This window comes from Notothenia rossii (assembly GCF_949606895.1).
Source record: "Notothenia rossii genome assembly, chromosome: 2".
NCBI classification, from domain to species: domain Eukaryota; kingdom Metazoa; phylum Chordata; class Actinopteri; order Perciformes; family Nototheniidae; genus Notothenia; species Notothenia rossii.
Window position 1 is genome coordinate 2,038,821 of NC_136904.1, and position 14,160 is coordinate 2,052,980.

General features: G+C 39.7%; 1 protein-coding gene across 1 annotated transcript in view; it reads right to left on the minus strand.

Annotated features, from left to right (window-relative positions):
- kifc3 (kinesin family member C3) overlaps positions 1–12,857 on the minus strand; it is a 57,820-nt gene extending 44,963 nt beyond the window's left edge. The window contains exon 1 of the mRNA XM_079661062.1: positions 12,606–12,857. The gene's annotated coding sequence lies outside the window, so the exon portion shown is untranslated. The remainder of the gene's footprint in view (positions 1–12,605) is intronic.
- Positions 12,858–14,160: the final 1,303 nt, after the last annotated feature.

The window sequence follows — 14,160 nt, forward strand, 5'->3', positions numbered from 1 at the left end:
CTTTTTATTGTTTAAGGAGCTTTTAGGAACTCAAATCAGACAGAAAACGTCCCAAAAGGTTTTTTAAATTATTTGTATTCCCCTGAGATTACCTCTAATCTCCACACCTGCTGGGATGTAGTGCTTCAACACAATGGGCTTTCTTGAGTTTGCATGCAAAAAGAAATGGAGAAAACTATCAAACCATATTTGATTTTACTGATGGATCGTTTTGATGGTGTTATTTTAAAATGACAGTCTTTAAACATTCTGCATTTCTGCACCTTTTAATGGTTATCAACTTGACCGAATGATTGTGTTTTAAAGCTGTTGTTGTGAAAGTAAACAACTCTAAATGTGCGGGCTTTAGCAAAAAATGTTTGAATGTTTTTTTGCATAGTTTCTTTGCATGATGTGTAAAAGGTCTATTTATAAAAAGGTGCATATTAAAAAGGAGCTAATACTACGGTACTAGTCGACAGGTGCAAGCACGCAACAACGTCCCAAACCTCTTCCATCAGGAGAAACTCACTGCAGCTTCAGAAAGGATGCAGCTACAAAAACACAAAGGTTCCACATGAAGAAACATCTTCAGCAACAACACATGCAGCGTTTAGAGAGCATTCAGCAACTTGAGGAGACATGGCAGCGTTTACTAAAAGCTGCAGAAACCAAACGCTGCATCCCATCTAGTGGCAGTGCATTCAGCCAGGCTGTCTTTTCATTCAGCGCATCCCATCAATGGAATTCAATCCCACCATCGATACGAGAGTCCTCATCCTACTACTCATTCAAGCACAGTGTTAACCTGTTAAGCCCCAAAGCCCCCGCCGATTTTTTTTTTCACAACACTTCAGGGCATCTTAATATTTAAAAACCTATTAATGTGTAGCACCAGATTAACGGGAAGAATCTCAGCTAACTGAAGATACAAACCATTTTTACCAAAACAAAACACAAGTCTCATAAGAAGCATCTAAATGACCCCTGAGCGAAAAATGATAACGCACTTTGGCACAGAACTCAAGATAAAAGTACCCTGATTACTTATCGTAGCTGCACATACAAGATATCCGATTAAAGCTGAGGTTCCACAGATTATTTAGGTATATATATCAACACTGAGTGATCCGAACTCTTGACAGGGGAAGCAAACTCAGACATCACAACACGTACCTTTACGGAGCTTTTACGGGAGATCGTCTCACCGTAGCTGTCAATCTGATCAAAAGACGTGTTCAATGGCATTAAAACGAGAAAAAACTCGGCTGAATCAGTTAATCCATAGGTTGATAATGTGTCTGTGAAATAAATCTTTTTAATTTATAAACCATAATTCAAGTTTTATGTAAAATTCGGAGAGAAAAAGTTAGCTGCTAATGGTAGCCACCAGAGTTATCGCAGCTTCCGGTCTTGGCTATGCGGCAGTCTAACACACACACATGACCAAATAAGGAGTATGTGGGAGTTCCCCTCGATTCCATTGGCTCTGACGGTTAGAAAGAGATGTCAACCAGCACAATCGAGCAAGGGGGGCCAGAGACAGGTCAAATCCACCCAAATGACCCCAGAAGTGTTTTTTTTGTGCTAGATCTCTAAAAAGGTCAAATTTAACTTGTTTTGCATCAATCTTGATACAGGGTACTTATTATATGTTGTAGTTTGGATTCCTAAAGCTTTTAGTCTACCAACCCATCATTCAGGGTGGTTTTCAAGTCATTTCTTTTTTGGACCGACACAATCATTTAATTTTTTTAACTGTGTTCAATCTGAATTTATTTTAAAATAAAAACATCTATATTGATTCTGACACTTCTACATCCAACTCACAGGCGTAACCTTGCTTTGAGAAAAAAGATTATTAATGTAACCCTTTGAGAAGGGTCGAGCCTGAGACCTGAAAAACAGGCTCAGGGCTAGACAGAAGTGGCTCATTGATAACCAACAGTGTCAGCACTGACGCGTGTGTGTGTGTGTGTGTGTGTGTGTGTGTGTGTGTGTGTGTGTGTGTGTGTGTGTGTGTGTGTGTGTGTGTGCGCGTATTTCTTTATTATCATGTAGGGCTGCAACAAACGACTAATTTGATAATCGATTAATGAAACGATTAATCGATTATTCGGATCGTTAAGGTTTTAACTGTACTACTACTTATATCAATACTGCTTATCGATCCGGTCCTTTTAACGATAGTATTAACGGTTCTTTTGACAAGAAATAAGGTAAACTAACTCAACAAATTGTGAACAAAACTAACATTGCTTTTTATTTTAATTAAATGCATAATATTTCACATCAAAAGAAACAACAATGTTTTAACTAATCATCTTAAATAATGTGATGAAAGAACTGTAAACAGAATAGCTGAAACTTTAACAAAATAACTCGGTTACCTCTAATCATTAACCTATGTTTTTATAACTGAGTTAACTCTGTGTGTTGCTGCTAGCATACATAACACCTGACGTGGAAACGTTACTCGTGGACAGGGCTACAGAGCTACTAGAAAGACAATCGAACCCGGTGCATTCCTCCGTCTGAATGTGGTGCACTTTTGCTAAATGTTTAGACAAATTGCTCGTTTTACCGCCTTTATATGATAAACTGTTATTGCACTTTTGGTAACGAACATTGTCCACATCGAGACGGCTAAAGTTTAACCACACCTCGGAGCGCGTTCTCTCCGCCATCTCCTGCGTGTGTGTGTAAACTGCCCCGCCCCCTCGCAAGCAGGCGGGGGAGAGATCTCTCGTCTGAATTGGGAAGATCGAAAATACATTATAGACGCATTTTGTAGTCATATTGCATATTAGAAACTGAGTTGGCGACACTAAGACTGCGATATAATGTTTATGTAGCAATAATACATAACATATGTTTTTAAATGTCTCCTGTACCGATAAAAAAGAGCGATAACGTTGGAGCTTAACGGGGTGTAGAACACATGTGATGACGTCACCAACGAATCGACGACTGAATTAGTTGCCAACTAATTTGGTAATCGATTTTAATCGATTAAGTCGATTAGTTGTTACACCCCTATTATCATGACTTGTTCCTTACCTGTATACAGTGATGTCGTCTATTGTAAATATGTACTTTTTTTGTATTACAATGTAGTGGTATTTGTATTCTTGCTTGTTGGGTCACCATCTGGCAAAGGGACTATCGGTGAAAACTAGCCTGTTGGCTAATTCGAGTACATTTACATGTTTTTAATAAGTTGATTAATGTACACTGTCCCTTGTTTTAAATAAATCAATTCAATTCAAATACAAAATGCTGAAGAAGCTCAAAACACAACAGAGACCAGGGGACACTAAAGAGTGACGCACACAGCTGGGAGACCAGGGGACACTAAAGAGTGACGCACACAGCTGGAGACCAGGGGACACTAAAGAGTGAAGCACACAGCTGGGAGACCAGGGAACACTAAAGAGTGACGCACACAGCTGGGAGACCAGGGGACACTAAAGAGTGACACACACAGCTGGAGACCAGGGGACACTAAAGAGTGACGCACACAGCTGGGAGACCAGGGGACACTAAAGAGTGACGCACACAGCTGGAGACCAGGAGACACTAAAGAGTGACGCACACAGCTGGGAGACCAGGGGACACTAAAGAGTGACGCACACAGCTGGGAGACCAGGGGACACTAAAGAGTGACGCACACAGCTGGGAGACCAGGGGACACTAAAGAGTGACGCACACAGCTGGAGACCAGGAGACACTAAAGAGTGACGCACACAGCTGGGAGACCAGGGGACACTAAAGAGTGACGCACACAGCTGGGAGACCAGGGGACACTAAAGAGTGACGCACACAGCTGGGAGACCAGGGGACACTAAAGAGTGACGCACACAGCTGGGAGACCAGGGGACACTAAAGAGTGACGCACACAGCTGGAGACCAGGAGACACTAAAGAGTGACGCACACAGCTGGGAGACCAGGGGACACTAAAGAGTGACGCACACAGCTGGGAGACCAGGGGACACTAAAGAGTGACGCACACAGCTGGGAGAACAGGGGACACTAAAGAGTGACGCACACAGCTGGGAGACCAGGGGACACTAAAGAGTGACGCACACAACTGGGAGACCAGGGGACACTAAAGACACAGTATTTACTAAGATCCGTATTTATGTTCTAAGACCCTCCACTTGAACTCTCTGCTGTAGTAAAAAAATGTGGATTCAGTGGTTTTAAAAAAGTCCCACAATGCATCACACACACTCATTACAGGTCAACACCAGAGCTATTTTAGGAGGAAATTACAGTGTTGGAGGACACACACACACACACACACACACACACACACACACACACACACACACACACACACACACACACACACACACACACACACACACACACACACACACACACACACACACACACACACACACACACACACACACACACACACACACACACACACACACACACACACACACACACACACACACACACACACACACACACACACACACACACACACAAGTGCTCTATAAAGGGAGGATGGAGGAGGTGCAGAGAGGAAAGCTGACGGAGGAGGAAAGAGACCCTTCGCCTCTTCCTGTTTAATGTTCGGTCTGAAATCCACTACATAAACACTCCAGCCTTTGAATGGAATATAAAGTACTTTAAAGTCCTTTCAATTAGCAGCAAACTCATGAAAGGTTGTGTTTAAAATATATAAAACTGATTTAAAGCTCAACCTGAGAGCGGAAACTCCCAGAAGATCAAAATCATCCCGTCTGCGTTTTTAACTTCCTCTCATTAAAACTCACTTAAAGACTTAAAGACACTGCAGGTTTCCACAGCTCGCATGTTTCCACAGCTCGCATGTTCCCACAGCTCGCAGGTTCCCACAGCTCGTAGGTTTCCACAGCTCGCATGTTTCCACTAGGGATGCCACCGATTATTCGATTTTTTTAATATTCGTTAAAGTCTCCATAATCGAATTTTTTTTTTTTTTTATTCGATTTTATTTACAGTATATATATTTTTATTATTATTTATGTTTTTATTTTTTTTCTGGCTTAGTTTCAACCAAAATATAGTAATAATGCTAATAATAGTAATATTATTCATAATTGTAAATGCCCATTGGCCACAGCACCAGTTTGTTTTACTGTAAACTTGGAGGAAGCCAGCAGCGCAGGCTGCGCAGGCTGCTGCACTCTGCGCACCGACCCCTCTCCGTCACAGCTCTGATTAAATATGGGGTCTATCCATTTTAGACACACACACACACGCTGTTTTTTTCATATAGCAACAGCTCCCCCTGCTGGAGACCTGATCAGTTACACACACACACACACACACACACACACACACACACACACACACACACACACACACACACACACACACACACACACACACACACACACACACACACACACACACACACACACACACACACACACACACACACACACACACACACACACACACACACACACACACACACACACACACACACACACACACACACACACACACACACACACACACACACACACACACACACACTGGTGGAACTGGTTTCCGACAGTTACAGGGATTTTCCTCTGAATGAAGACGATCTGACGTCAGGATGATGGAGATTAAAAAGATGTTAAGTTTAAAGAACCACACCTAAACCCACACCACACACACACACACACACACACACACACACACACACACACACACACACACACACACACACACACACACACACACACACACACACACACACACACACACACACACACACACACACACACACACACACACACACACACACACACACACACACACACACACACACACACACACACACACACACACACACACACACACACACACACACACACACACACACACACACACACACACACACACACACACACTTCCACTGTTCTATAAACCAGACTCAGTGACAGATTTAATCAAACACACTTCAGAGGGAGGACTGTCGGCTTTTATCAGAAGGGTTTGAACGTTGTGGTGATTTCATTAAAAAGTGTATTTGAAACAACAACAACTTCCTGTCTTAAAGGGTCCGCCTCCAGCTGGTGGTCTCGACTGGGACATGTCTCCATGCTTTCATGTTCAGAAAGCTCTTTACTTTTCTCATACAGCACCTCTTTTCACCCTCTGTCTGAAACCACAGCCCAGTCTGTTCTGATTGGTTAGCTGGCCGGCTCTGTTGAGATTGGTCAACCGCATAGAGATGTCCCGCCCATTAGCCTTGACCACTGTTTCTCAAAGTGGGAGGTGCAGAGGCATGACAGGGGGGGGCGCGAGAGACAAGGAGGAAAACATTTAGTTTTTTTAAAGTACAGAACAAATACGTCTGGGTCTCTGTGTTTCATTCAAGCTCGGCTCTGTGTGGAACGAGCTAATTTGTGAGAGAGAGAGAGAGAGAGGGAGAGAGAGAGAGAGAGAGCACCGGTACCAGAGATCGTTGTCGTTAGTTTCGGGTGCTAGCGAGCTACGCTAACGGGTATAAGGAGCTTTTTCAACAACAAGGTGTCAGACTGAGAGACTCAGATAACGTCAGCCTAACTAAAGGACTCTCTCAGTGTTTAGATAGTTAACTTTAGTCAAAGTTATCTGAAACGGTTTGGTCACGATTAATGTAAATAATTATTTCCGAGGCACACGTTTAAATTACATGGACGCTTTTACCCAATGCTACTTACATACTCAATACCGTGGACAATCCCCACAGGAGCACTTTGGGGTGAAGTGTCTCAGGGACACAACGACATGCTGACTGCAGTGGGGTTTGAACCTATTCCCCTGATCCCAACACCAAGGCTCATTCCACAGCCTCCCTTATATGATCATTATAGTTATAAACAATAAGAGAATAAATGAAAAACAGGTATGAAATACTATCTGACAGTAAAACAAGAATAAAGTTTAAAAGGGTGACTTGCAAAATATCCATAAAGAAAGTGAATCTGTTTACAGTTCTGTTTCATCTGGGTGTTGAGAGGTATCCATCGATCTCTTTATGTTGCTCTCAAACGTCAACATTTTAAAACAAATTTTCCCAGGGGAGCATGCCCCCGGACCCCCCCTATATGAGGGGGCCTGACTTTTTTTTTTCTCCAAAGGGGGGCCAGACAGAAAAAGTTTGAGAACCACTGACCTAGACAATGTTTTGTTTCTAATATTAGAAAATAAAAATACATTTGAATAAAAAAAATATATAATTGTTAATTTTCTAGGGCTGCAACGAAACACTTATTTTTATCAGATTATTCAATGTTTTCTCGATTAACTACTTGAGTAATATAATGTGAGAACATTTTTTCAAATTAATATAAAACAGAGAATAATTCAGAGTTTAAAAACAGCATCGATGACTCATTGTACCAGTTCAACAAAATGTCGAAAAAATGTATTTGAAAAATGTCCAAAGAAAGTCCATCACAGTCTGAGTCCAAGCGGATGTGTTTAAGTGTCCTGTTCCTTCAGTCCAAAACCCAACGATATTCACTTTAATATGAAATGAAACGGAACATTTGAGATGCTAAAGAGAGCATTTTGACATGAAACATTACTTTAATGATAACCCGATCAGAAAGAGAGTTTGAGGTGATTTTCCTCTCATGCCACTGTTGATTAGACCAATCACTGTTGATTAGACCAATCACTGTTGCTGAAAACATAAGAAGTATGTCCAGTCCCTCACACAGACATGTACTTCAGCGATAGCTCATATGTGCAGCTCTACCCTTTTTAATTCTCCTTCTCCCCTCTGCACTCAGACGTCACAGCGCCTTCCTCAGAAACTCCAACTGAGTGAATCATGAAGCGGGAAATCACATTTCACAGCGGAGGGAAACCTCGTGCTGCATTCCTGCTGTGATCACACTGAACGAGAGTTAGTGATAAACTCCGGCCTGTTTTCTGCAGAGATATCAGCACAAATATTAGCTCTCAGCAGCGGTGACCCTGAACGCAGCACGCAGAGTTAATCTTTAATAAACCGCAGCAGGAATGTGTTTGTAAAGTGGGGAGAAAACCTCATGGGAGGAAGTCTGTTGAACTGAGGGCGGGTTCATCCATTAGATATATGGAGCTGCCACTCTAACAACGTGCATCCATACAACGATCATCTCATTTAGTCAGTTCAACTCTTTTATAATTCAGCTACTAATGGCTTTAACTTTATATCCATCATTTTCATACTGTTTATATTTGATATCATATTTTTATTTTATCTGTACATTTTTACTAGTTAAGTCTCTGCTCCACATTTTAAGTATTTGTATTGTATGTCTGAACACACTGAAGCAAAACCATTTCCCAAATTGGGATAAATAAAGTATTTATCCATCTAACTTTAAGTAATTAATTAACAATCAATTATCAATCAAATTATCCTACAAAAAAAATCATTGGACATAAAATATTAGGTAAAAATGTAACTATTTTCCGTTTGATCCTTCATTAGGACACAAACACAGAAAGGCACGCACTTTTATCAATGACCAGTGAACTCATCTCATGCCTAGTTTCTGTTTGCAGTAAAAACACCTCTTTTTAAATCGAAGCTAATTTCGAATTGTTCTTTTCTATTTAATTTCTAATTATGTGCAATACTTTGATTTACATGCTGCCGCAACGAAAACATTTCCCAATTTGGGATCAATAAACGATGTCTTATCTTAACAACGTTTGTGTTAACAGCTAGAGATTATTTTTCTGTTCATTGATTTACTACTTAGTCGACTCCTCGTATCAGTCCATAAAAAGGGAGTAGGTAGAGAAAAATGTGTTTAAAATGTATATACGAAAAGTATACATGGGGACAGTCAAAATGTTAGATGAATGTCAAAAATATACGTGACCAAGGTCTAAAAAGCATGCAGGAAACAATTCCAAGAAGTATACATGCAAACGTTTAAAAATACACCTGAGAAATGTCTAAAAAGTGTACGTGGAATCTACTCAAAATATATGTAAAAAACTTCAAAAAAGTATGTGATCAACGTAAAAAAACAACGTTAACATGAAGACACACGGAAATATATGTAAAAAATTGATAACATTTTAAGTATTTAAAAATGGTTTCGAAAAGTCGGAAATGTTCGTCGAAATTGTCCGGGAAGTATGTGAAAGATGTCAAATAAGCAAACTTGAAAACAGACGGAAATCTAGGTGAAAATTTTTGAAAATGTTTGTGTAAAATGTCAGAAACTATGAAATTAAGCTTTAAAAATCTATAAAAAATTAATTACAATCATGATTTTGTCTTCTCACAATGGAATTAAGGCGAGACACCCCAGGTGAATAGGGTAATTTTTTTTAACTTAAAGGTATCAGCTAGAAATGTCTCCAGTTAATTACTTACAATAAGGCAATTGTTTTTTGTATTACAAGTTTTCTGAAATAGCATGTTTAAATATGCAAATTAGCCATTATCTCATTAAATATGCGCATATTTTAACACATTTCAGGAATCGAAATCTCAACTTTGGATAAAGCCAGGTTCAAAATTCTTGTTTCATTTTGTAGTCATATTAGAAACTAAGGCTTTTACAGAAGGGAAATAGGATAGCTCTTTTTATCACTCTATAAATCAGAAAAAAGCCCTAAAATATTAATTTTCGCCATGTTTTTAGGTAAACAATGTTATATAATTCAGGCTATGAATGATGTATGAACAAACCCTTCAGTTAAAGCCTTCATAATGTTGATAGGAATATAACTGGAAGGTTTGGTGTATGTAAGTGCAACTGAAGTGGACATTTCGGACTCAAGAGTAGGAGAAAAAACTCATTTTGAGAAAACGACCTTTACAGATTGCTGTGAGGCGCTAGCTAAACCCTCCTGTTCTCTGGATGACAGCTTGCGCCTCGACGCACTCCGTGAAGGTATTTCATGTTCGGGGTCATTTCTTTTTTGTATAATCTTGCTTCGTGCAAGTGACAATTGTTGTTGTCTTCTCTGTAAACGTTTTTTTCGCCATTCTTTTGCCATTTTGAGATTTACATTTCTAGCGGAAAGCTAACCAGGAAGTGTTTTAGCACACCACGTGACGCATCTGAACGAATCACGTTGTCAGAAATTGACACCAGCCAATGAGATTTCGTTTTTTGGTTTAAGACCCCTTTGTACTTTCACGATTGGTTGCTGATACAAAGGAAATGACCGTATTTGGATCCGATGAGATTGTGCAGGAGAGACGGAGCTTTCCAACGATACCTCTGATTACATGGTGCACACAGCGGTCGCGGTACTTTATGTTACGTTAGAATGCTAACTTTTGGTGAATTTAGGAGAAATCTATTGACGCAAATAGACAAACTATAGTACAATAAACACTTAAATATGTATTTCGTACGTTTTCCTTCCAAAAGCCTGAAAGAAAACATGTTATGGAATCAAAATAGCACAAAATCTCAAAATTGACATGTGCTTGAAAAACGATGTTTTTGCCTGCCGTGTCTCGCCTTAAACATATACTGTATATCTAAGACTGTGTACATCACAATCTGATAACAAAAGGAACCTTTCAGACATCATTTATTCACGCTAAATAATCTAACAAATACAATGTTTTGCACAAATGTGTTTAGTATTTCTCAATTGTTACTGACTCCAAAAACAAGTCCTACAAAAATAATGGTTATGTTAGAACGTTGACTTCTTGTGTAGGATAATAGTCCATCAGAAGCAGATTGCTTTTTGAGAAAAACGATAACATTTCTGTCAAGTTGTTGATCTAGTTTTAGTAAACATTAAGCTTTGGTTCAGGGAGACACCCTGAGCTCCACCTCACTAACAACTGACGTGATGTGGCCACTGCTGCAAGAAACAGCAGACAAAACCAGGATTATTTATAGAGAAGTTCCTCTGCAGACACACCCTGCACTCAAACACCACACACACACACACACACACACACACACACACACACACACACACACACACACACACACACACACACACACACACACACACACACACACACACACACACACACACACACACACACACACACACACACACACACACACACACACACACACACACACACACACACACACACACACACACAAAAAGCTATCGGATGATTTTAGCTTCTTAAAAGTGACAACATGCTGCTTCTCCTTCTATAGGTTGAATATACTGAATATACTGAGATAGAGAGGACAGTCTTCAGTTAAATGTTGGGTTCAGGATCTGTGTTTTTAATCAGCTGCTAGAGAGTCCTCCCAACAAGCAGGCTCTCAGTGAACAGCGTTTCACTTTGGGAGAACTCCGTTTCTACAGAACGCAGAAAAACAGCTGCGGCTGGAAACAGACAGGAAGTGAGCAGCGGAGACAAACAGGGCTTTGAGATTTGGAACAAATCAACAATGTAATTATTGAGTCTGTAATTGTGATAGGGTTTCCATTATAAGAGGACATGACATAATTCACCATAGGCTACTGAAAAATATATCAAAACAAACGAGGAAACAATACTTCATTCAGATATTTTCACAAATAGTGCTCTTACTGCAAATTAGATATTGCACTAGTCCATTATGCAATTTCGATAACATTTTTATATTTGTGCTCGTTTTGTAAATGTGATTTATTTGGGTTTGGGCTGTTGGTATTTTGAGGACTTTCACAAACTTATGTGACGTTATTTCTATCATTATGGACACATGGCTGACCATTGATGCTCTCACTAAACATTTCTACAATAAGAGGTTTGGATACATATTATCAGTCATTTGGATTTATTGACCAAGTAGGTAAAGACAAATAATAAAGTTGTCTGTGAATATTATGTACAGTCGGAAATTCACGTAAATGTCCGGATAGTACTTGAACAATGTCCACAATTCTACGTGAAAACAGATGAACATTCACATAAAAAAATGCTAAAAATATATGTGAAAAACTATCGAAAAGTAGACGTGATAACAGTTGGAAATATTCGTAAACAGTGTTCGAAAAGTATGAGAAAGAATAATAAAGTCTGTTAAATTCATAAAATTATATAAATGTACCGTTTGCAGCCTTTAAAACTTGACATATCAAAAATCGAAAACCTAAGGCAATAATGAATCATGCAACAATATAATATTGATGTATTGCCAAAGTTCACAAGGACATAGGACATATTGTCCACAAACATTGCAATAAGACTTAAAAACCAGGAAAATACACTTACGATATCAAAATGTCCAAAATCCTACACGATTTCTAGTCTTATATCACGATATTGATATATTGCCAAGTCCTACAAGAACAACTAGAAGTCATCGTCAATTACCAATACATATTTAATATTTTCAACCAGCACTGGCACCGTGTGTGTGCGTGTGCGTGTGTGTGGACCAGGTGAGGCTCTTTTGTCACACACAGAAAGGCTTTGCAGCGATGGAAGCTGCTGGACGGCCGCATGAAAAGAGCGAGAGGTGAATCAGATCTGCACTGTGTGACACTTTCCCCAGCTGGTTCATTTAGAGGACAAACACACACATAACTCACACACACACACAACACGGGGACAGTCCCTCTAAAGTCGGGTGAAAGTGTCCCTGTAAACCACATAAACCCGTTATTGTGTGTTAGAAAGAGATACAAAGTTTCAAGACGTCAAAGTGATCCTCACCTCCGGTCCGAAGCAGCGACTCCTCTCCCTCCTCTCCCCCCGCCTCTACACGCTTATTCCTGGCACTAAATCCTTCCAGTGTCACTCGGGGGAATACTTCAGATGTTCCAGAGTGAGTTTAGAGTTAAATCCTGTCCGTTATCAGCCGGTTTCTGGGGTGTTCTGCGGATGTTTCTGAGAGTCTCCACCGCGGAGTCACTTCTGCCTGTCTGAGCTGATGCTGCCTTCACGGACTGTCGGACGTTTGGGGATTCATCTGCGCATGGGCGGGGAGGATCAGAACATCTATAGACCGGGTCGGATCTGCGGTCTCGGAACACATGAGAGAAATTTCTGGGATTCAAATGAAGGGAAACATGTGACTAACACATGTCATTAAACTACACATTCTGTACACACATATTAAGCTATATTGACTAGATGTAAACTGTGTGTGTCCTTGTATTGCACTGATATCATGTTCAATGATCATAATGTATGCATGTTATTCTTTGGAAACATATTGTCATATTGTCATTATTAAATTCAAATTAAAAGATGCTTTATTGGAATGACCATAATAATATTATTATTAAGCGCTTTGAGCACCAGGAAAAGCGCTATATCAATACCATGTAGTATTATTATTATTATTATTATTATTATTATTATTATTATTATTATTATTATTATTATTATTATTATTATATTATTATTATTCAAATGTGTAGGCCTACAGCTTATTTTTGCAATAATTGTATTCTCATTTATCATATAAAAAATTATACTTATGTTTCAAATATTGGGCTGTTATACTTTATACCAGGGGTTCCCAAGCTTTGCCATGCCAAGGACCCCCATAGAGCATTATCCTCTGGCGGGGACCCCCCTGTTGCAATTTTTTTTCTAACGATGTGTAAAAGTGCATTGCGATGGAGCATGCAGTTTGTTGCCACTACCTTCTGCCTGATCAAAGCTGTCACTCAACGAGTCAAGTCCATTTGAGATGATGTAATCATCTAAAACTTGGAAAATGTCTCTTCCTGTGGTCCTACCTTCCAGTGCTTTGCAAAATAATATTTCCTCAACAAGGTTGTCTTTTTAAATAAATCTGATGTATGCAAACAATTCTGCGACATTTGCTACATCCGTGCTCTCATCCAGCTGCAGGGCGAAACATTCACTAGCTCTCACTTGCTCCAAAAGCTGAGCAGATTTTCACTCTCAGTCGCGGCAGATCGATTCTGATTGGCTTGAAGGGCGGTCGTGTGATTTAAAAAATATTAAAAGACTGGCATCAAAGGACACATAGATTGATAGATATGCAGTTATCAACAGTTTAGGTGAAAATGTGGATGAAGCTACTTTACATTTGTATGCGGATGATACCGTGATGTACTGTGCAGGTCCCTCCATTCAGGAGGCTGGTGTTAAATTACAGGCTGTTTTTAACATTATTCAGAATCAGCTCTCTGAACTAAAGCTTCTTTTAAATGTTGATAAAACCAAGGTAGTGCTTTTTTCAAAAGCTAAAAAGACACCAGAGCCTGTTTTAGATATTGTTACTATGCGAGGA